This window comes from Ursus americanus, chromosome 15 (assembly GCF_024610735.1).
Source record: "Ursus americanus isolate L20-20 chromosome 15, mUrsAme1.1.p, whole genome shotgun sequence".
Taxonomy (NCBI): domain Eukaryota; kingdom Metazoa; phylum Chordata; class Mammalia; order Carnivora; family Ursidae; genus Ursus; species Ursus americanus.
Window position 1 is genome coordinate 10151964 of NC_142141.1, and position 25385 is coordinate 10177348.

Here is a 25385-nt window from a genome sequence, read left to right on the forward strand (position 1 = left end):
AAAACCAGTTTCTTTGATAATAAATGCATTTAATTTTCATTCTAACATGGTATGTATTGCTCCCTGGTGCTATGTGTTGGCTGACAGCATCAGCTTTTGCACATCCCTAATCAAATTTTGTCTAACAAAAAGCTGAACTAAGCATATTTGTTTTCCTATTTATAGCCACATGTGCTTACATAACATACGAGAAAGCAAGATTTTTTAAAAAAAATGATCCAAATCTTAAAATGCATCCATTATGTTTAGTTTAAATAAAAGCTATGTTCTCCCATTAAACAAGAATATTAAAAACAATTGGAGACAGACAGAAGCTTATTGCTTATTTTCCAACCAGCATAATCACTGTGTTCATCCACAATAAAATAGAACAGCAGGCAGAAATTTATGGCTCCTGGGGAAAATTTGCTTCCGCACCCTCCCCATTTGCACAATTGCCCTGGCACTGCTCCCTTCTCACGTGCCCCGTGTCTTTGGTAGCACTAGTACGGTAATGAATTATTACAATGCAGCCGGGGGGGGGGGGGGGCATGCCATTGTGCTGCATATAAGCAGCGATTTTGCCATATCAATAATTCTGACTGCCACTGGGAACCACTGTAGCTGAAACAGATGTTTCATGTTGATAAGTAGGGACTGGGAAAGGAATTTTTATCCCACTGTTCATTTTTCTCTATTTCCACTACCCATACCTGGCAGCAGCTCCTCCAGTACAGCTGTCTCTTGCAAGCCAATCTGTTCAATCCAGGCTCCTAGGTCTCATTTCATAAATCAAACTCAGCCCTGGACAAGCCACACTCTCAGAGTACCCTTGCTGCTTTTCTCGGTGGAAACGCCTCTGTCACAATGAGAGACGCTGGGCCAATTGTGCTGAAATTAGTGCATTGTCACAATACATTAAGGAAGACAGCAAGGGCAGGGCATTTTTTTTTTTTTTTCTGAATTCTACATTAACTGTTTGGTACAGAGAGTCACATACGTGGCATTTTGCACGAGGCGTTCACCTTCAAACGAAGCATTTGGGAGAAAGCCCAGAATTTTCGTGGGGAAGCAATTCCATGTCAGGTCAGGTGCTAGTTTGCAAAGCATTCCCCGGTCCCCTTTAATGGAAGTGAAATTTTACTGGCTGAGCCTCAGGTCAGAGATGCTCACTCAACTATGGGTTGTAATACCTCAGTAGCTTGGTGGGGATCAAAATTCTTGTTAACTAGGGAAAAAAAAAAACCCAAACACTCAGATCCAAACCATCTGAACACACGTTAACGTAGACTGATTTATATGTGATTTTATCTTACTTAAATAACTAAGTACAGGTCATGCAGTAATAATTTAAAACAGTTATGATATATTAAGCACCCATTATGGGCCAGAGAGAGTGCCGAATTCTTAACCCACACAGTCATCTTCGGAGTGGGGTTTGTTATGCCCATTTCGTGGAGTAGGAAATCAGAGAGGTTCTCAGGCTTACCTGGAGCAATACCAGGTGAGCTGTAAAACCAGGTCTCATATATTCTAAGGCCCACACTCTTGTCCATTTGTTGAATCTAATCCCTGTGAGTATCGCTGTGCACATGTGTGTGCGCACACGTGTATTTAAAGATCGAGATGGGGTGAGTGAAAAAAAGTAGGCTGATAGCTGTCACAAAACTAGACATCCAATGGTTAGCAACTCTTCAACAAGTTTAGGTGTTCACTGCATAATTTTTACAACATCACTGTATGTTTGAAGACAGTCACACTAAAAAGTTGTGGGCTAATATTATTAGGGCTAACAGCTCCGGGAGAAAGTGATTGAAGGCAGGTGAGGGCAGGTTTCTGGACTGTGTGAAACACTGCTGGTGGAGAGCAGTGTACCAGTTCCAAGTCATATATTTAGAACCGTGTAAGAAATTAACACACTTTAACTGGCTCAGGAGATGTGTGGATAGAGCTTTAAATTACAAACTTTCCAAATTGGAAGGCGGAGTGATTTAACTGATGCCAAACAAACAGAAGAGATGGGGCAGAGTGCCACTGTCTATATTTGTAGATCTCTTCTGGGCTTTAGAGGTAGGGCACCAGGAGGGAAGGCTGAAGTGGACTAGACATATTTTTTTTCAGGCTGGTCTGAATGGATCCAGTCATTAAACAAAAAATGAAGTAAATGGCTTTTCAATGTCCCCTCAAATTTTAGAGCCCAAAAGAAAAAAAAATAACCTCAGCATAAAGCAGAATTCACAACTGTTTATGTATATTATTTCATTATAATTCCAATAATTTTTATTTAAATATCAGTCATTAATTAATACTGGCAACAACAGGTTACACGAAAACAGGAAGAATCTACACTCCCCTTGCTCAGCTTATCACTAGACCAGCAGCTGAAGATGTCCACCAAACCCCAGGGAAGATTAAACGTTTCACCACAGCATTATTATTTACAATGGCATCATTTAGCCACGGCAATTAGCATGTACATAAGCACCGAGAAGAAACCAGGCCAGACTGAACAGACTGCAGTCAAGAGTCCTAAATGAAATGGCTTCTCTCCATTTTTCTTTATGCTCCATTTGTGGTGTCCAGACGAGGGATGGTTTGGGCAGCCACAGCATGGAGTATGCCATATCCCAGCCAACATATTGGTCTCCTGAACCAGGTGAGCAGTGGCTAAGGAGTTGGAAAACCACGGGCTTTGGACTCTGAGGACTCTTTGAACCCTGCATGATTCTAGGTTAGAAACTCGACATCTCAGTTTTCCACCCGTAAAATGTGGACGGTAGGACCTACCTTGTAGAGTTGCTGAGAAGAAACATACGTACAAGGGCCCCTTGACAGCAGTTTCAAGTCATTCACTACTGAGTTATCATTCATAATTTTTACCTCTGTCTCAGATAGAACTGTTTTGAAATCATTTGTGTATGATTTGTTTCCCCTTCTGGGTTGTACACCCATGGAGGGTAGAAACAGCTTCGCAGCTATGCTTATCTCTAAGAAGTAGGACAAAACCCACTTAGTGTTTTAGAATGGAGAAGCAAATGAATGGCTTACATTTGTCTCCAGCTATGAAGACACTAGACAATGTATTTGCTAATATTGGTATTGGTATTTATACTCTAGGAAATTTGGGGACATCTAAAGGTGTTTTGACCACTATTACTAGTTTTACTACAACCAGTACTACTACCGTTGCTACTACTACTAGTAGAAGAGCTGCTGCTACCACTATGAGCAGGTGATACTGATGGAGCACCATATACCAGGGCTTTTTAAGTTATACATATATATGTGTGTGTGTATGTATGTGTATATATATATATATATATATATATATATATATATATATATATATATATATCTTAATTTTTATCCCAACCTTATAAGGTAGTAGCCATTGTTATACCAGTTTTTCCACATAGAGAAACCCAGGCACAGAAAGTTTAAGCCTACGATCACAAATATCAATGAGGAAAAATGTGGACAACTCAACGTTCATAGGGAGTCTGATCATACTGATTTTGTAGCTGTTTTTCTAGGAATGTGTTTTCAGTAATTTGTTTTAATATTCGCTCAAATGTTCACTTACTGCAAAAGTTTACTGAGCTTTTACTTCATGCCAGGTATTTCAGCTATAGATTAGAAAGCATACAGAGCTCCCCTCCTATTTCCTGGTCAGCATGAATTCTTACTAGTATGTTCTCTGAATAAAATTACTGCCCACAATATGATAGGAACCAGCGGAAGTTGGAGAATTGTAACAACTTCTGGAAGGGAAACCCGCTTTTATTCATTTTGCGGCATTCGCCTACTTCGGACAAGTTCTTGGTTTACCCAAGAAGTAAGCTGGGATGCTTCTTTTAACTTGCATTTGTTTCAGGTGTGATTACTTCTGCTTTTATTTTAGTTATTTGTTAACAGTAGTTTCTGATTTGTTTCCAGACATTTCATTAGTTTCATATTGAAATTTGATTGTCCCCAAATGTTTAACTTTTCTTGGTTGACAGTTTATTCATTTGTCATATGTGAAAGTCACAATGTAATTCTTTTTTCCATGACAGAGTTAAGGTCAATGTTGCGTGTGTGTGTGTGTGTGTGTGTGTGTGTGTGTGTGTGTATGAGTGTGCATATGTGTACGACTTCAAGACAGAGCTACTGGACACTGGATGTGTGGAAATAGGAGACAAAATTAATATTATGTTTCTTGACACTTTGTGGTTCCTCTTTATGACCAAGGCATGCTGTTAAAAATATGAGGCTGGCAGTATTTTCTTGAATTAACAAAATCTCTTGAGCTTATCTTATCTACCACCACGATATCAGTCACCATGAATTAAGGAAATATAAAATATAATTATTAAACATTTATTTGCCAATAAATATGCTAATATTTTAATGCTATTTTGAGTCTTTTGAAGTTAATGAATTAACTTACTGAGATAAAAAGACAGATGTTTTGAGTAATCATAAGACAGACTTTTTACCATTAAATAAAACACTACAAAAATGCATGAACCATAATTTAACTGTCTTTTCTTTTTACTTTAAAAAGTTAAAGAGTTACTGTGTATGATAAGCTCCTTTTTCTCAAAATAAAGGAAGTATTATTTCACTAATATATTAGAAAGAAATAGCAAACAAAAGACATTTTTTAAAATTAATTAAGGTGTTTTTCATAAGTACTTGTACTCTAATCTTCACCCCTTTTAGGACAAACAAAAATATTTTCTAAACACAATTTCACTGTAAGTTTCCCACAATTACAATCCATCTGCCAAGAGACTTCTTAAAGGTTGTTTAAAGGTTTCAAAGTAACAAAAACAAGGGATCCATGTATCTATTCACAAACTAGTTATAAACTTTCAGAATGTAGTCTATTTCAGGTTATGTATATAAAAGATCAGGGGTCAGAAAATCTTTTCTGTAAAGGGCCAGGCAGCAAATATTTTAGGCTTTGCAAGAGATGGTCTCACAGCTGTGACTTTTCAACTCTGCCTTCATAGGGCAAGCAGCCATTGACAATACATAAACAAGTGGGTTTTCTTAGTTGTTCCGCTAACACTTTATTTCTGAAAACAAGCACTGGACTGGCTTTGGCACCCAGGGTGTAATTTTCTGACTACCACTAGATCAGCCTCACTAAATCCATGTGGAAGACAGCTGTTACTACATGTTATCAGCTATCACTTTCTTGGGTTTCATGCCTCATTGTTTCAAAGTGTAGAATGGGTGGAGAACACGTGCTAGTGAAATATCCTGATCACTGGGAAGATGTTCCCAGAATACGAAACCTAATCCTCATCTCTTCAACCTAAATGGCCAATATTCAAAGGTCATGGATCAGTATGACCTCTTGTGCATTTGCAAACTTCTGTACACACAGGGACTTCATTTTTAATCCAGAAAGGATACTGTTTAATAACCCATTCCTCTATCAGCAACTTGAACAACTCCAAGTCAAGAAATCTGAATATATGAAGTAGGATTCCTATATCTTCATAACTGACTTACAACAACAGGGATGTGTGCACAACTAATAGGACCTTGACACTAAGGGGGTTAGACATCAGAGCTCTCATTGAAAATCTGACTACCTTAAGCAATTTCTCTTTTATCCGTCTAATAATTCCAAGACATATGCAAATAATACTATTATTGAAAAATGTCTCAGAGATCTCCTAAGTCTCTAATATATTTTAAGTTCTTTTAAAAGTTAAATTTTATTATTATTATTTTCAAAGGTTTTATTTATTCATCTGACAGAGAAAGAGAGAGTGCGCACAAGCAGGGGGGAGGGACGGGGGAGAAGGCGAAGCAGACTTCCCACTGAGCAGGAAACCTGATGCAGGGCTCATCCCAGGACCCTAGGATCATGACCTGAGCCGAAGGCAGCCGCTTAACCAACTGAGCCACCCAGGTGCCCCTAACTTTTATTATTTTTATTATAAAAGTTAACCTATTCATTTTATAGACGTAAATAAAAACAAGAAATACTAGTAAAATTATATTATTATTTTCTGATTTAAAAAAGTCAGACTTTCATAAGATCAATAATATCAAGTGTGGGTAAGACTTTAGGGAAACGGACATCTCTTATGCTATTAGTGGAAGGATGAATGACCTAGCTATTTTGGGGGCAACTAGACAATATCTATTAAAATTTAAAACTGACATTCTCATCATCTAGCAAATCTATTTTTAGTTATCAACCTTAGCGAGCCACCCACATATGTGTGCAAGGGTGTTCATCACAGTATTTTATAAAATAAAACACTGCAAAGAACATGAACATTTGTCATTAATAAATGGTTAAAGCATTATTCATTCATGCAATGTAATGCTATAAATAATTAAGAAGAATATAAACTTCATGATGTGTTCTCCCCCTCTAGTTTTGATATGACCCCTCTCAGAAAACATTAGATGAAAAAACAAGTCAAAGAATGATAGGGATTTATAAAATGATTAGCTATAGCAAAGTGAGGAAAGAGCTGGAGTTTGCCTCTGTGGGGTTCTCTGAGTAGAAGAGATTGTTTAATAAATTTTTTAAAAAGAAGAATGCATGATTTTCCTCTTTTTTTCCCCCTTGGTTATAACTAAATTCTTTTTTTTTTTAATTTAAATTCTTAAAACAAAAATCTGAAGACCAGGGAGCTTAAGAGATTGACCTGAAGACACACGTCAGTGAGTGGCAGAGAAGGCCAACCCAACAGGTGATGCTGCAAGTGTGATCCTTCCCTCTCTCTGTACATCCTTCCAAGAGAAAGTAGACTAACTTTTCTCCGAGACTGCCTTACCCATCTTTACAAAGGAGGCTCACAGAATCGCATTTACAGAAGGGGAAAATAAAATTATCAAGTAGAGCAAAAGACACCGTTCATTAGAGAAAGGCTTTTCCCACCTTTCCCCAGCCTATGAGAGAGAGGTGGAGATCATTTTCCTCCCTCCCATTTCTACCCAAGAGGAAAGGCTAAAACCATACCACAGAGCTGCAACTTATCTGCTGATGAAAAAGGGAACAGAAGTACTTTGCAATTGATTTTCCTCATTAGAATGTAATAAAAGGGGATTTATGGGGTTCAGTTAATAGTAAAATAGAAACATAGCTGAATAAACCCAAATTACATTTAAGGAAACACATGCTGATAAAGTGTGCAAGAGGCACAATAATATGTTTTATACTTATTTTGATGAGTGAGTTCCAAAAATATCCATAGATAGAGTTATATAGCAGTTTTACTTGAAAAATGAAGAGTTGAGAGAGTCTACAGAACAGAAAATTATCATTGGTACTGCCTAATGTAGAGACAGGTAACAAACAGCCAGTGGCTAATGCTACATTGCCTTAGAATATTACTTTGGAGCCCCGCCCCCAAACAGACAAACAAAAAAACGCAAATGATCTCTGCTATTAACATGACTTTTTAGCATATGGTCAGCATTATGGCAAAAACTGTCTTTAGGCTGGGCTTGCAAAAGAGTTAATATTCAGGTAAATGTTAGATTAATACCTAGGAAGCCCAAAGGGCAATTAACTTTCCATGAAAGAGAGCAGTCCTGGAAAGATTATATGCGTGGGTGAGCATGCAGCATTTTCAAAGCAGCTAGTTCTCCATTACCTTTAGGAATGGGGTGGGAAATGGATGCCTCCTGGGTCATTAGCTTGCTGGGAAGTTGAGGAGCGGGGTAGCTAATAGCGGTTTGGAACATCCATCCGTATGCTGGTCAGGAAAAGCTAGCTGGAGTCCTCTGTGGGATCAGGACTAATTACAAATGACCAATTAGATACAACCAAACAATGCTACTACTCTCATTTGGTACAGACTGTTGATTTACTTGGGCACCTGGCTTAATAGGGAAGCACATTGTAGATGCTTAAAATGTTTGAAGATGGAAAGGAAATGAAAGAGGAGAAAACAAAGGTAAGGGCATCTAAAAGCAGAGTAGGTAAAGGGGAAAAGAAGGAAGAAATAGGAAAGAGGATGGAGATACACAACACAAGGGGAAAAAAATTAAAAAGGGAAAAATGTCTGCCCATGATTAATATTGCATTGTGCCTTTTTCTTGTTAGGGGGTTGAACAGTCACTATAGTTTTGAAGAGAAAGTATTCTAGGTATTTCATTATTTTACATTTCCCCAATAACTACAGCTATTATACATATGCCTAATTTGGACAGGATAAAATGAACACCTGCTCAAGATCTGCCATATCCCACTCCTGGCCTCACAGCCACCACGGCACTCTTCGCATGTAAGCCTGAATTAAGCTTCATAATCCTTCCCACTGCAAGGACTCGGGAAGCCATCTCCAACGGGCTGCCGCTGGCGCACTACTGCATAGACGCTTATCTGCCCCCTCTCCATTACGATCACTGTCCGACTTCCACATTTCACTTAGCATTGAAGGCTTTTATCTCAGGAACCTCATTGTATTATGGAAATTCTATTCAATAACAAAAAAAAACATTCATTTTCATTAAATTGTTATAAGTAGAATGATCCCAATATATTATTTAAGAGACATGAAAATATGACTGTGTTATCTATAGTTATCTCATTAAAACAGGATCTGGTTGTAACATATAAAGAGCTGGGTAGACATTTCTTAAAATAAAATCTATTTACTGCAAATAAATTATGTCTGAAAACCAGACAGTGGTAATTGGGGAAGGGTTAGAGCTACCATGTAAAACAGGACTTTTTTCCTAGCCACAAGAGATGGTCCAATGTATAAATTGAATTAGATAATGCCGTTATACTGTAACTGAATTTGAATTGGCAGTAATGCATTATAGATAAAATGTTCTATCTTTTTAAATGTGGCCTTGGTAATGATTTAATATTTTATTCTTTTCAAGAAAAATATAGGTAGTTAAGAATGCTTCATGACTCTCAAAGTGGTGAATATTCATGAAATGCCATTGAATTCTTTGGGACTTAGTCTAAAAGAAGGAATAGCAAAAGGAAGAAGAGGGGTAATGTTATTAATAATAATATTTCCATTTATAGATAACTTACCATATGCCAATCTTTAGTGTATTTATACACAGTGTATTATTCATCCATGCATGGACTCTAGGAAATTGGTATCATGGTTCCAGTCGTCAGGGGGAGAACCCAGCCTAGGAAGGTTAAGTAAGCCTCCTAGTATCACAATAAGCAGAGACAGGATTCCATTTAAAGTGTTTTCACCACTGGATTTAGTGCCATTAACAGCCGTATCATCAAGTCGTAGCTCAGAGAGCAACTGACAGAGATTCATGTTCCTTACCACAAGAGTAAGTAGACCGTCTTTACAAAGCACCACCTCCTTTCCAAGTCTTTCGACTCACCACAAACCGATGTCCTATGACTTACAGTTTTGGATCACATTTGCAGAACCTTATCAGCCTACATTATTTTGTTGAGATGTAACTTATGTCCTAAACTCTCCAAAAACCTAACTCACTCATTCTGCCTCCTGTGAAAAACTCAGTGCTGACCCTCTCATCTGGTATATATATAAAACCTTGCTTGGTTATTTTCTCATAATAATGTCCAGCATAATACACTTTCCTCAGAAGCCATTAAAAATATTTTTTTCAAATTTCATTTGATATGTTGATTGCATCACCGTACACCTAGAACCTCATACCGACAAATTGTTTCTGTATGCATGTGAGGAAGCATCTAGTATGTACTTGGTTTTGAACATGCAGAGGTCAGAAGGGAGAACAACTGACATTCTATAAGGAGGAAGTAACATGAGCAAAGGCACACGAGAGGAACATCTCGGGGATTCATGAAGAAAAAAAGCACACAGTTCATTCTGGTTGGAGTACAAACTTCCTGATGAAACTAAAATTGGGAAGAGGGATTTAAGAAAGAGTATAATTAGCCTAGATTATCAGGTAGTTAGTAGACTCTATTTTATGTGGAGGAGTTTTACACACTATATTCATCTGTAGAAATATTGATAAGTAACGATTGGTAAATGATATTTTGGAAGACACTGTGTTAAAGTGATGGCTTCTCTTTTAGAACTCTGAGAACTTCAAAGTATTGAAGGTATTAAATACACAGTATTCCCCAAATCTCTCTGATCATACCATCCTTCCCCCCCCCCCCGCCATCATACAATTCATAGGACACATAATGGGAAACTGCTCTAGTGGAAAATTGCTTAAAATAAGAGGCTATACAATAAGTGAGCCATACAAGGAAGATTCATCTAGACTGGAGTACCTAGACACATGGCCACCAGTGGTTCTATCTGCTGTTTTGTTAACCATTGGACAAGAGGGTATTTGAGTCAAGTGGCATATTCAATTCAACCTTCAAATTAATCTAAATCTTATCTATATTTTTCTCCACCCCGCCCCCCTCCCGCTCCCAGGTCAGAAAAACTCTTAGAACTTCATCTAACTATTTAACATCTTTTTTGTATTTGAGTAGATGTTGTCAGCAAATAATAATATATTATAATGTCAGGGACTTTGTTAATATGGAATCATAAATTAGATGTCCTGTCAATACATCAGGAGTCTTCATTATACTAAACCTGGATAAAATTCAGGGGTAAGACATTTTGTGTTGCAGGTTTCTTAATAATTTTTACTGTTTTTTAAATAATTGTTTTACAAGGTTCAAAAGTTCAGTAATTGAACAAAAATTCATTTTTTTGAGATTGCATCTGAAATACTAAATAATGACTTATTTAGAAACAATTTGTCTTGCATATTTTGAGAATAGAATATTAATGAAAAAATATTATATCTTGTAGTTTAAAAATGTTTTCATGTATTATTAAATTTTTGATTATCTTAATGCGTTACTATAATTTCAAATAGGTTTTTATTTAATAACTGTTTATATTAAGATATTTCAGAATATCTAAAAGGTGCCCTGTCCATCATGTTAATTAAAACTCATATTCATATTAAAATTTTTTTCTTGGCAAAGAGATAAAGGGATTCCAAGGCAAAATAATTCAAAGGTATGTTATCACATTGATGGTTCTGTAGTTACACAGCTATCTTTTTAATTTTAAACAAGCATATTTGAGTTATTCCTGGATGGCTCAAAGATCTGGACTATATTGTACTTTTTGCAAATACATTGATTTAAAGATTAGGAGTTTTCAATAAAAAGGCAAGATCATAATATGCATTATGATATTTTATACCAAAATATTTCTTAGACTTTATCTTATTATGTTTTGAATTATGCGAATATTCATATTATCTTCTCACTTTAGGAGCTAAAAGTAAATATAAAACTAAACATAAAGATTGTTTGCTGGAAAGATACTAATAGTACAAATGTTACATTGTTCTATGTTCAAGTGTTAATCATATTCAAGCTTTAACTCAAGGAAAAAATAAGTTTAGTAAAAAACATTCTTTAAATTGCTTCAACTTACCTTCCAATTAGAAGCTCAAAAAATTTAAGAACATCAACCAAAAGTATAAAAGGAGAAAAATTCCTCAAAGGAGTAGTATAAACAGAAAGTGTCTAAATATTAAGTCAGCATCCTAACCTCCTTCTGTTACCCTTCCGAATCTAAGTTCTAAATTTAATTTTAAAGCCTTATTTGGTTGTTTTCCCTATAATAGTGCCTAACATAATACACTGTGCACATTAGCCATTTAAAAAATGTTGGTTCAAATTCTAAACTGAGTAGAGAACTCTCATAGTTTCTGGAATGTGGCTGCAATACGTAATCTGCGGTAAAATTGACTTGAAAGCAATCGATATCTTATAAATTCACTTTAGGGGCAAAGTTATCTGCTGTTAATAAATTTTGTTAAGGAGGGAAGATGAAGGAATGCATACATCTATTATTCAAAACTTACTCAGTGTTTATTAGCAATATTCACTTAATCCTTTAGGAAGTAACACAACAATGTATTTTTTTTTCTCTTGGCAGAGTAAAAGAATACAGAAATTTACTCACCTAAGTATTACATTATAGAACAGCCTAATAAATTCTCAGATTTCCCTTAAAACATGACTGCATTAGTTTGTATTTATTTCACTTATTGACAGGCTAACATGAGATTCAGTCTTTGTCCAAAGGCTCATTCATAATATGAAAGTTTAAACTTCAGGGGCCGGGCAATAGTTGTGAAGGATTACAGTCTGTCTAACCACCTTGACATTTGCTGAGTATAAAGTTTCATTTTTTTTCCCCTCCTTTACAAATAATTCTCAGAAGTGTTGAGGAAATGAGGGGGAAAGGTAGCATTTAAAAGTTAACCGGAATAGAAAGGAAAAAATGCTTTTCACTTATGAAAAGCAGCACCAATAATTATTCAATGAATTTGGAAATCAACTCCAGCAGAGAAGTATATGAGATTCCTGCTGATATTGGTCATCTGAGAAATAATGATTTATTGCTGTTTGGTATATGCTTACTTATGTGAATACAATTTTCCACTGTGGAATCAAAATAAAATAAGTGTTCCAACTGCTTGCAAGGTTTCTTCAAAGAGACGAAGAGAAACAAATTGGGCACTAATGAGTACGTTTAGCAAAGCTGATTCACTCAGAGACTGTGAAGTGTACAACAAGCAGAAGAAAAATATGCAGTGGGGTTACCTTCACCAGTTTTTATTTTTTAAGTGCAGAGAAGAAATGATAAAGGCTGTATCTATGGAAATGATTATTTAGAGTGATATTAGAAACCATTGCTTTTCAATCTTTTGTTGCTTCATGCTGCAAAACTCAAATGTTTGTAATTCAGGCTTAAATACAGTGAGTCCATGCCTATGATGAGCTGTTTTGTGGGTATAAACCACTCACTATGCTTTTTGAAACTGGGAATGTCTCATAAAAAATCGATGGTGGCAAGTGAGTGAGCAGGGGTAAAAGTTTATTTCCAGGGAAGGTTTTATTGCATTAGGATGTAACTTCTATATATTTTCTCTTGTCTTGGCCATTATTTTCCTCGAGTGTAGATAAACACTTAAACTTTCAGTTTGCAGAAACATATTATGAAAAAATATCCCAGAACCATAACTTAAGTGTAAAGTGGTAATGATTCTCACTGTAAATAACATAAATGATTAAAACCCTTATTTTATTCTTGTGATATAGTACCGAAAAGATTATTTTCAGGCAGTCTGTATGAGAAGGTCCTTTTAAAAATAGTAGGTGGTAGGAAAAATGAGTTTATCTTATACTTCCTAAGTTATGATAAATATGTACATGGATATATAAATTGATAAATGTGCAGCTGTGCATAGGGAAGGAAGTGTATAGGGACGTATACATGTACATTTCAAGATCAGATGCAATCTCTTTTGTAGAAAACCCTAGCTAGGCAAGGAGGAAAGAGAAATATAATGTAACACAAAACAACTGTCTTACGTTTCTTTAAAACTTTTTGCCCAATCTTGTGTTTGTAAAGATATAATCCCATTTTTTCAGGTAATTTTCTTCACTTTATATCAGATTTTTAATGTTTCTTCCCCATTGTTTTTCTTGTTCCTTAGGCTACAATTTTGTCCCATGTCTAACATTCCACTGAAATTTTCCTGCCCCCTTAGCCATCAAGTTAAACATGGGGGAACCAACCTCATCTACTTGACGATTCTCTTCTGAAAATTTCCATCTTTTTCATAGTCTGATATTAACCAAGCATTGCAATAAAGTGTACCATTTGCCTGTGTATGCAATGATTCAGATAAAAAGACATTAGTCCTTGTCTTAATAACCTGCAATCTAAATGTTATGCCCTCACTATAAAAATTTCATAGCAGTATTATGGCCGGGCTAACAATAAAAATTTGTTTTATATTTAAATATTTAATTTCTTTCTTTCTGCGAGGCCTTAGGTTTGGGACTCCTCGAATAAAACAGAAGGCGAAAATACATTTCTCACTCGTTTGGGTATGTTTCTATATAAATATTTCGGATCATTAAAAACTGCTGAAGTTTTCAGGTCCAATGAGGTGGTTAGCTTGTACAGGAAGACTGGAGGCATGAAATAGAGCAGGTCACTTATTTCTACTTGCTATTACCTGTACCCTTGAAAACTGTGGACCAAATTATCTACTAAGTGTTGCTTGGCTCTGACATTTGTAGGCAAAATGAGTGACTTGCCTGGATTTGAAATGGTTTTGTTAGAAGAAACTTTTTGAGAGCTGTCACGTTAGAGTTTAACTGATATGCTATTAATGGGAAAATGTCCGTTTTAAAGCCCCTAAAGCCCAAACCTGTTTTGGGACGCTGTTTGTTTGTTTTGATTTTTGCTGCCAGGGCAGCCCCATGGGGCCACTTAATAGGCTGCACCACCTCCCATTCTCTCTGGTTATTCTAGTTGTGATGGTGCTTCCAGCAGAGAAGAGCTAAAATTAACAGACAGTAAACCAGACCCCCTGCCATCACCAGAGGCCCAAATGCCAGGAATCTCAGAGAAAATTGTCAAAAATTTCAGATATTAAGGGAAAGGAGGAGAACACAAAATAAATTAATGAATGGTCCAGGCTAGAGAACCAAGGGAAGCCCTTAAGGGAGGCCTAAGTGTCTTCTTGACTATCTCCATCTGCAGAATGCTTTCTGTTGACGGAGCGGTTTCTGAGGATTGTCTTATTTTATCTTTACTGTATGAGTTACGATGATCATAAAGATGCCCATTTTACAGATAACAAAACCGTGACTTGGGGAGGTAAATGGAAGAGTCAGGATTCAATCTTGGTAGATTTTTGCAGACATTATTACTATTCTTAAATGTAAATTACAGCATGCCACTCCCACCCCAAACCCTTCCACTAACCACTTTATCTTATTTATTACTAAAATAAAATTACAGCTCCTGATACATCATGGCCTTATGGGATCTTGGCCCTGTCCTCTCAAGTGTCTCATCTCTTACGTCATCCAGCTCAGTCAGGGTTATCAAATTTTTTTTCCCCTCCACCAACGCTCCATATCCGCTCTTCTCAGGAAATTTGGGGCATGTTTTATTTTCCCCCAGGTTTGCCCATGGCTGCCTCTTTCTCATAATCTGCCTCTCTGCTCAAATGATTTATCTTTAGAGAGGCTTTTCCTGACCCTCCTGACGAAGATCTCCATTGCTCTACTCACACATTACCAGAGTGTATTTTCTATTCTGTAATCCTCACTTGTGATTTTTGTCTTGTTCGTTTTCAGTCTTCCCCCACTCGAAAGAAATCCCGGAACGCAGGGACTGTCTTGTTGACACCTATGTCTACAGCACCTTGAGGGGGGCCTGGCACGAAGTAGACATGCAGTCACTAGTTTGGGATGGGTTAATTTAGTCCTCACGACAATATTTTGAGAAATGCAGGAAGCAAGCTTACAAATGAATTTTCTACTATTCAAGCCACAAAGCTTGCTGCATGGAGAAGAACAATTAAAACAAACCCAGAGGCAAAATCATGACCACTTTTCTATAAACTGATGCTAGACCCTCATCCCTGCCAGCAGTAGTCTTAATGAGAGGCATTGATTCTGAAAGAGAAAATGGCTGATTGTAAAGCAGGTAAAGCTATGAGAAAGCTTTCAAAGATATTTATATCATAGGATTTCCATCGAAAAATCCCATTTATAGATTTGTCAGGAGAGAGAAAAAGATACACATGTGTATATAAATACTTGGTATGAATGTGGAAAGTGATGGGTTTAACACCTAGAGGACATTACTGATGAAGAAGGGTTTTTATTAGTGATGGAACATGTTATCAGCTAACTACTAAGAGCATTAAGGAGTCCAAAAGAACAAAACACGAAACTTCCTTTTTGGAGGACCTGGACACTATTATGGAAGAGAGGAAATATTTTCTTCTCTATGCACTGAGCTCAGCTTCGATTGAGCAATTATTCAAGGTGGATATCATTTATAAGTGTGACCAGGGATAAAGAAAACGTGTTTTTGTTCCTTTTTTTCACTGTTCAGGGTTTTATACTAAAACAAGGCTACTCAATTTCAGGATAAAATCAGATACATCATTCAAGATTTCAATATGACAGCCCTGGAAAAGCATTCCAGGCAAATTTATCATTTTTCTTTTTTTGCAAAGCACATGTGAAATTTCAAATTTTTTTTCTCAATTGCATAACTTCTTTAAGTAGAGTTGATAAACATATATGGTATACAAAGATAAATTGAACTGCTACCCTGGCTCACAGGACTGCTAGCACATTTCAGGCTTTCGACCTGAATCAGTACTACCGATTACGACCATACTGAACGTCCAAAATATTATTTTTAAAAATAGACGCAATGACATTCATTAAGAATTGCAATAACCTGTCAATGTGTGCAAAAAAAAAAAAAAAAAAAACCCAAAAACAAAAACCAAAAAAAAACTGAACTGAAATTTTGTTCTGCCTATCCAAAGCACAGAGTTACTAAGGCACTTGGGCCTTATTACTTTAGAAGCAGTTGGGATCCACTTCCTACTAATCATTTCAAGGTAGCCATAAGAGTAAGAGAAACTTTCCCAAAAAAGCTTTTTCAAAAAGCCCATCATCTATCTGGGAGACAGCATTATCTCTATTTCTATACTATTTTGTCTTCTTCAAGAAGAAAGCATTTACTTGAAATTGAGATATTAAAAGACTTGCAAAAATTAATAGCAATAGGAAAAAAATGGCACAGAGAAAATTATTTTCGATTAGTATACATGGATGGAAAAGTACAGCACACCAGATGCTGAAAGCGGATTGTTAGAGTTGACTTCTTCTCTCTCTGTCCTTCTTTCTCTCTTTCCCTTCTCCCTTGCTCATCCCTCCTCCTCTCCTTCTTTTCTTTTTAAAAATAAAACTTGAACCCTGAACACATCCCGCCTAAAGGCTGCTGTCTCTCCACTCCCGTTTCTCATAGAGCCCCGGCTGGAAAATGACACGGAGAACACATCTGCCCCTGTGGTTTTTATTCTAGGATCTTGAAAGGACAAGCTATTTATGTGACTGCTGGAGCTTTTTGTAGTGAAAATGATCTTTGAGATAATCATTTATGTATCAAAATAAATCTACAGCATACTTTCCTTTTTCTAGAATTCAACCTGCTGCCAGGTCTCCAAATTTTCAATGAACATTTGCTGACAACTCTAAAAGGAAACGCTTCAAGGTATGAGGGACAAATAATTCCAACTGTATCGACAACTGCTCGTGTTTTGATAGAGTTGACAAATCAGCTCAGTTAAACACTAAGTTAATAAAATGCAAAATGGATTCCAGTCATGCCAAAGCAGTGAAAACAATAGCTGGGATTTGAAACATTATCAAAATCCTTAAATTTAGATATTTCTAAATAAAACATTTGCAAGATTGTTTTCAATATATTATTTTGAATAGCAGTGCACATATCTGAAGTGATGTAGTGCCATTTTAAATGGTGGGGCAAATATTAGGACTCTAGAAAAATCTATTTTAGTGGAAGACTTGTAGCATTTAATTAATTTATTTATTTATTTTTAAAGATTTTATTTTATTTATTTGACAGAGAGAGAGACAGCCAGCAAGAGAGGGAACACAAGCAGGGGGAGTGGGAGAGGAAGAAGCAGGCTCCCAGGAGAGGAGCCTGATGTGGGGCTTGATCCCAGAACACCAGGATTACACCCTGAGCCAAAGGCAGACGCTTAACAACTGAGCCACCCAGGTGCCCCAGTAGTTTCTCTAGGTATATGATTTTTTTTTAAGATTTTATTTATTTATTTGACAGAGAGAGAGACAGCCAGAGAGAGAGGGAACACAAGCAGGGGGAGTGGGAGAGGAAGAAGCAGGCTCCTAGCAGAGCAGGGAGCCTGTTGCAGGGCTTGATCCTGGGATCCTGGGATCACACCCTGAGCCGAAGGCAGATGCTTAATGACTGAGCCACCCAGGCGCCCCTCTTAGCATTTAATACTCAGAGTAACTAGCTATTTATGTCACAAAGATATAAGAAAACACTTGCATAATTCTTGGAAAAATCACATTAACAACAATTGGGGATAGCAATAATAATAAGTGCATTTATTATAAGTCAGGTAATGTGTAAAAAAGTACAATACTACAGTACTTATGAAGCATGAGAAATTTAGATGAGGTTTAAAGAACTTCCCCAAGATCATATAGCAAGTTAGTGGCCAAAGTGAATTTATAACCAAATCAGTCTGATTCCAAAGACAGGCAGTATTTGACTAAAATGGTTCATTAATAGAATAGTCCCTGTAATTTCGTTATAAATCACAGCCCTGTGGACAATATTTTGTTTTTATGGAATATTATCTTCTTCAGACAAAAATGCTGCATTTCAAAAAACTATACCAGGCAGATAGACAAGGAGTATACAAAATGCAAAGAAGTTATTAGTAATATGCCTTTTTTATGTAGCAGGGCTAAGGCTCACCCCCATTCAGGAAGATATAAAACACCAACATGAGAGATGGTATGAGTAGCAGAGAAGAATGGTGCTGAGTTAGTATGGCATTGCTCCCGATGAAGGACTTAAGTCTTGGTTGACTGAGTAGTCAGGCACATGGGTTGGACAAAGTAAATGAAGAAAGTGGATGACTGGGGCCCTCAGGATATACAGAAAAACAAGTGATTCGTTTTGTAAACATTTTCCCATGGTGGGCATTTGCATTCTTCCTCCAACATGACAACTATGTCTTTCATAACATGGCCATTCTGACAACTTGTGAAATCTTTGATAATGTTTAAAGAAAATCCTAAAATAAGGCTGACTTTGGGCTCCTCTCTCCATTAGAGTAAAAGATATACAATCTCACAGCTACCACAAGCAACCATTAGACTAGTAAGTTGTCCTTTAGAAGTGGTGTTTATAAGAGTCACTGAGGAAAGCAAAAACAATTTCTTCATCTGACTTGTGGGAAGAGATCAAGAGAAAAGAAAAGGGTGCCCCTGTAAGCAGGAAATGATGCATTTAGAGCCCCTGAGGTTTCTGGAGGATTGAGGAGTGTCGCCAATAGTTATGAGGCACTATAAACACGTGGTTGGAAATAAGACATCAAGTAACGGTATAGAAGCTCATGAAAGTCTGAGTGATGTGGATTAAAAAACACTTTTAAGAATGTAGATTAATTAGAACATTAGAGATTGACTTCCGGGCACTCCTCTGGGACGCGGCACCCAGGGGCAGCCCAAAGGGAGTCCTGGTTCTTCAATTTATTTTGAAGCCCCTTCCATTCCTAGACGCAATGGTGAAGGTAGAGGAAGCAAAGACAAAGCTACTATTACCCAGGGCTTTTAAAGATTTCAAGAGGGGAACAGGCTGGCTCACCTCCTGGTTACTCTAGGTTCTCCTTGTCCTTCACATTATGAAGGCTGGAATGCTAAGATTAGAAGTCGAATAAAAATATGAGAGGAATGTGATTGGCGCACAAAGTGATTAGCCACAAAATATCCCCAGTTCCTTCTCTTGACCTCTTACCTATGGGATTTCTAAAGATCATATTATCCTTAGTAAGAGTAATAACAATGCTAAGGAGCTTGCAACTAACAATAACAACAGGTGCCTGAGTGCTCGCTGTGCGTCAGGCACTGTGCTGAGTACCTGAGAGGGGTTCCAAGGCTGAATCTGCCCCACCGCCCCGTGAAAGGGGCACCATCATCATGATGGCGGCAGCACACTGCTGTGCCATAGCTGAGGAAACGGAGACACAGAGATGAAAGAAGGTTCCCAAGCTTATACAGTTATCAAATTGTAGAATTAGGACTAACAAACACAGTATCTGTACTTTATATCTACATAAATTGCACAAATGTTCAGGAAGGGCATCTAAAAGTGTCTAAGAAGGGGAAGGAAAAAACAACAACGCATATCTGGTATCAACAGCTGTATGTTATGTAAAGATTAAAATACACAGATGAAAGTATGCATGAGACTAGTGCCTGGCACACAGTAAGCATTTATTATCATGATTCACCCATCGAATCCACAGGGCCATCCTAAGAGCTGGGCGCTATTCCCACCATTTACAGATGAAGGCACAAAGACCTGAGAGGTCAAGACACTTGTTGACCTCAGAGCCCAGCAATTTCCATCATGCCCTCCTGCTTCTCAAAAGACCAATTCACTTTTTCTTTTAGTTTATTGGATTATTTCCTTTCATCGCCCAGCTTGTTTTATCAGTCACCGGAATTAGAGTTTTATACTGCCCTCATCTGTCTTGGGAGGAGTTAAGTGCTGTTTAGAAATAACTCATAGATACTTGGAACTCTTATATTTACATTTTCCACACTTACAAATAGATTTTTCAGACTACAGAGCAGGTATTATAACCAGACATATAAAGCCATCTATATTCTTCTTGGACATTAACATGAAATTGCACTGTGCAAAACCTTATGATAACTACATTTCATTGGCAAATATTTATTGCATTTTTGATATACTTATAATAAAACAGCTTAATCCATCACTTCAACTAGATATGAATGCATGATTTTTTCTGTAGATAAAGATACTTCCTTTATGAAACACTATAACTCCCAGCGCTGAGAGTATGAGGTTAAAAAAAAAACTGCAAGAAAAATATTTTCAATAATTTTGGAATGAGTAATATGCTAAGAACTGCACGAGTCTCCATGCTCAAAGCTGAACAGAAGATTTTTTTTTTCACATAAAATACCAATTTCATATAATCAAAACATGACTTTCACAAAACAAAACAAGATGTAATTTCGCATTTCTGGGGGAATATTAAGAGCCTTTAAAAGATGTCTACTTTAATTGTACTGTGAGGTGAAGCATTCTTCAAGGATTGCTCTCTCAAAATAACTGTCTGGATAGTATTCTGATCATAACAATTAAAAATAAAAGAGATGAGAATGCAGCAAATTATAAATATTGGAAACCATTTAATAACCTTAGTTTTATTAGAAAACCTCTGTCTGAACAGAACATCTTCAGAAGTGTCATGAGGCGGTTGTTTTCTAACATGGAGAAATGTGATTCATTAAAATGGCCATGATGCGGGCCGGGTTCTGAGGGAGTTCACAGTTTGTGTGTGGGAAACGGGACAGGGTGTGATGGTAGAGGACATTCAAGTTGGTTAAAGTACCCTGGAGACCCTGCAAAAGAGACTGACTTACTCTGCCTGAGGAAGGGGGCAAGAAGAACCTTAGAGAAAGCTTAACAGTTGTATAGGTCCCTGAAGGATGCATGTGAGTGTATTAGGTTGACAAATTCAAGAGCACATGAGATGAAGAAAATTAAAATTAGAAATTAGTGGATGTACTGGCCATTGGCCACCAACGGGGTATTTTTTTCTGGGCTCTATGCAGAGAAACAGATTTTTCAGAGAAATATTTCCAGTCAGACAATTCGTAACTACAAAAAGGATTTGTACTAAAGAGATACAGTCTGGAGTACTACAAAGAGACAAGGGATTTGGAACAGCTACGATTAGTGTGGGACATTTAAGAATTGGGAGTGGGGGAGCAGATGATTTCACCACAGTAGACGGTCTCCAGTGGGAAGAGAGGGAGAAATGTATGTCCCCCATGAGAATCATAAAACAGTTACCTGTGGATTTCAGAACACTTAAAATTGAACTTCACTTATGGCTGAGGCTCAATGAAAATGATTCCAGAATTGCTAACATAAAGCCAAAACACTTCCCAGAGATGGATGTGTCTTGTTCTCTCTGCTCATCACTCAAGAAGAGCAAGTGGGCTGTCCTTTTCCACTGTGCGCATCATGGGCATGGTTCAGGGGTAAAAAAGAGCAAATGTTTCAGGACAGTATTTAAAAGAGGAATTATTAACTTCGTAATATTTCAAGGAGGCATTTTTAACTCTAGGCGCATCAATCCTTCACTGTCTCTTTCCCTGATTTGCATAAACACCATAATTGACAGCTTGTTAACAGTTCATTAAGAATACTAAAACCTTGTGATAAACAGCAGCCTGCCAACAGCACAGTGGACAGAATATGTAGCTATGAATTTTATCCACCTCAGAAATCAACCTAGTTTACCAACAGTAGGTCCGAAAGGTGGCTTGGCTAATCGATACGTTCGTACAGACAAGCACTCACACATCATGTCATAAAGCTCTCATTAAACACTGATTAGCAGTTAATTTATATCTTTCAGGCTAGCTACCTTGGCTGAGGAGACATATCCATGACCGCTAAAAATGCTAACATAATTTTATTTGAATGATTGCAAGTGTTGAGAGTACCCTCCAAAAAAAAAAAAAAAAAGAGTACCATCCAAATCATATGAAGAAACTGAAAGATAAAAGAGAATGGTAGACGCTAACAATATATATTTCTTGTTTGTTGCGAGAGAAAGAAAGAAAGAAAGAAAGAAAGAAAGAAAGAAAGAAAGAAAGAAAGAAAGAAAGAAAGAAAGAAAGGAAGGAAGAAAGAAAGAAAAAAAGAAAAGGAAATCTAGCTTCATATTGTGGCTTTCTCTTCTTAGTGGTCCAAAATGGAAATTTTTCATGATTGAAGTTTGAAATATGCTGTACAGGAGTCAACACAGAGAAATCTATTTGTGTTTTCCTGGTAAGAGTGCATCATAAAACTACTGGATGTTGTCCTTCCTTATCTTTGGATGAAAGCCTGATTATAAACTCATTTTAGTTGAACAAATCTCTCTGGAGTCCCTGCTGAGCACGGCATTTAAACTTTAAAGCCAGAGGTCTTCATTTTCTGTACCCTGACAGTGTGCTCCTTGCAGCTCTGACGCCAGGATTCACGTGGACGCATTAAGATGCACGGGGGCATCTGACATTAAGGCCTTTAGCCGTTCCACTTTACATTTTTCTTCTGCAAAAGCACATCAAATAGACTATCGCTATCAGTGCCATGCATCCTAGTAACTCCCTATTCTCTCCACCAGAGTTGTCTTTTCACAGCAAAGGGAAATATGAAATAAACAGAACCATTCTAGAGAACACTCCAGCATGGACAGAGAGGCTGCCTGGTAACTGAATGCTGCAAAGCCCTTTTGCAATATGAGATATTGAGAGTTGAAAATCTCTTAAAAGGGTATGTACATATCTTTCCACCTATTAGCTTTGGGCTTTGAAGTTCCTGAAGGCTCACAGCTTAAGTCATGGATATATTGATTTGCTTGAATAAACAGATCTTCTAGGATGCTAATTGGAGAAATGAAAAATTATAATGTTAAACTGCATATTGTGGACTTCTAAAGTATTTTGAATATTGTAAACTGCTAGCCACATATATATGTGTGTGTGTGTGTGTGTGTGTGTGTGCATATATACATACATATGGCTAGCTATGTATGTATGTATGTGTGTGTGTGTATATATATATATATATATATATATATATATATATATATATGCTAGCATATTAGGTTACATCCAACTAGGACAGAATAACTCTTCTAATCATCAAACTATCATCGCCACTATCACAAATGCCAAGCAAATAAGATGATTACTTATTAAAGACATGAGTATACTCTATCAGTGGAGCGGGTAATTATAACATTCCTAAGAATACTATCAAAAGCATAGTGCAGTACTTGAGAACAGCGTGCTAAGGAATTTTGTATGCATCAGCTCGTAATAGTCACAATAATCCTCTGCAGATTTTCCCATTATCTGTACTATGGATAAGGAAACAATCTCACAAGGAACTGTTCACAGAGTTCACAGAGCTAGTGCAAGTGAAAGAACCATTCTGAACCCGGACAACTGGTCTCCAAAGTCTGTGCTCTGGGTTAGCACATTCAACTGCTCACTGAGTATTTCTCCATGGATTCACTGAAGCTTTCTCTGAAGTTTCAAATAGGGGCCACCTGTTGAATGGACTTCATTCTGTTTAAACACCTCAGGGATGACACCCGATAAGAAGCCCCCCAAGAGTAGTCTGAACTCTAGTTAAATAGAGTTATAATAGGTACTTCATTTTAGCTGGTTGAGAGCAAGGTTAATTTGTATACAGTGGAAATGTTAATTTTGGTTTAAGAGACTACTCTGTTAGAACAATGTTTCGCAAAACAACGATTAATACTCAGATATAATTATCTTTATTGCTATTGTCAGGAAAACAACACAGGATAGCATGAATCAGTGGCCTAAATCAGACTATTTCTTTTGAGGTGTCAACAATGCTTTTTTTTTTTAATATAAGTTTAGTTAATTAGAGAATATGTTAAGTTTTACCATAGACATTATTACTGTTTAACTGTGACCTCAAAGTACTATTATAATTTCATAAGCTTTTCCTAATTCTTACTATTCTGGCTTCTCCAGTCCTAAATCTGAAGGTCCTTTCTACTCTGGTTAATTTAGTTTAGTCTTGAATTTCAGAAACATACATCTATCTTTTTCTCTGACGGGCTTTAAACCATAAATAAACTCATTCACTCATTTCCTTCTGCAACTAATATTTTGAGTACGTTCAATCTATGTTCTAGGTATATTAGTAAACAAAGCAAAGACTCCTGCCCCAGAACAGTGGGGAGAGACAGATAAGAAGCAGAAGTATTATTAAGTAAATAAATAAATTATACAGTAGGTTCAAGGGTGATAATACTGCGGAAGAAAGACAAGGAATATGATGGCAAAGCAGAGGAGGGAAGGGAGTTAAATTGGTATGTAACAATGTTATTCAGAAGGTGACATCTGAACTTGAAGGAGATGGTGGTAGAAAAGAAGGTATCTGGGGGAAGAACATTCTAGGCAGGGAGGACATTTAGAGAAAATTCCCTAAGTTGGAGCGGGTCTGGCTTGTTAAAAGAAAATGTGACTGAAAAGGAGAGGAGCAGAGAGGACAGGTCGAGGTGAGGTCACAGAACTTCTAGGGTCCCAGTTCAGAAAAGATTGCGAAGACAGCTATATCCCACGTGCATCACGCTTCTTATAGGTAGACATGGTCCTCGCAGTATCATGAGAGGTAGTCACAGGGTGGTCCACACGATTATTTGATTTGGACCCAGAATGCTTTAACAACTGAACATTATTCAAAATCAGGATTTTTCAAACATTGAAGCTGAGGACTCTAGAAGAATCAGAGAATCTGATAACCCCAATTTCACTCTCACAGGGCAATACTGTAGCTAAAAACTTTTCACGGGATGTGCTGGCCAGGTGGTGAAATACTCTCTTCGGGGGTCCTTAACTTGTTAAGTGACCGGCCATACTTGGCACGATATAAAATTCTGTACTTGCTTTACATCCTTAACTTTTACTCTGTTTTCATCTACTATTTTAACTACAATTTTTCCCTCGAAGTTCAACTTAGTTCGAACTCTCTCCGTGGGGGAAAAAAAAAAAAATGCCATTGAAATGCCCTGACCATGTTCTCTGCTGCTGCAAAGTCCCGGCCTGTGTACTACTGATGGAGCTTGGAGGGAGTCTCTCCTGTTACTTGCAACTTGTCTTTTAACCTGATTTCAGTGCCAATGAAAGCTGGGTCTTCCCTCCTTGAATCTTTCCAGCCTTATAGCATAGATATTTTTATCCATACTTTACT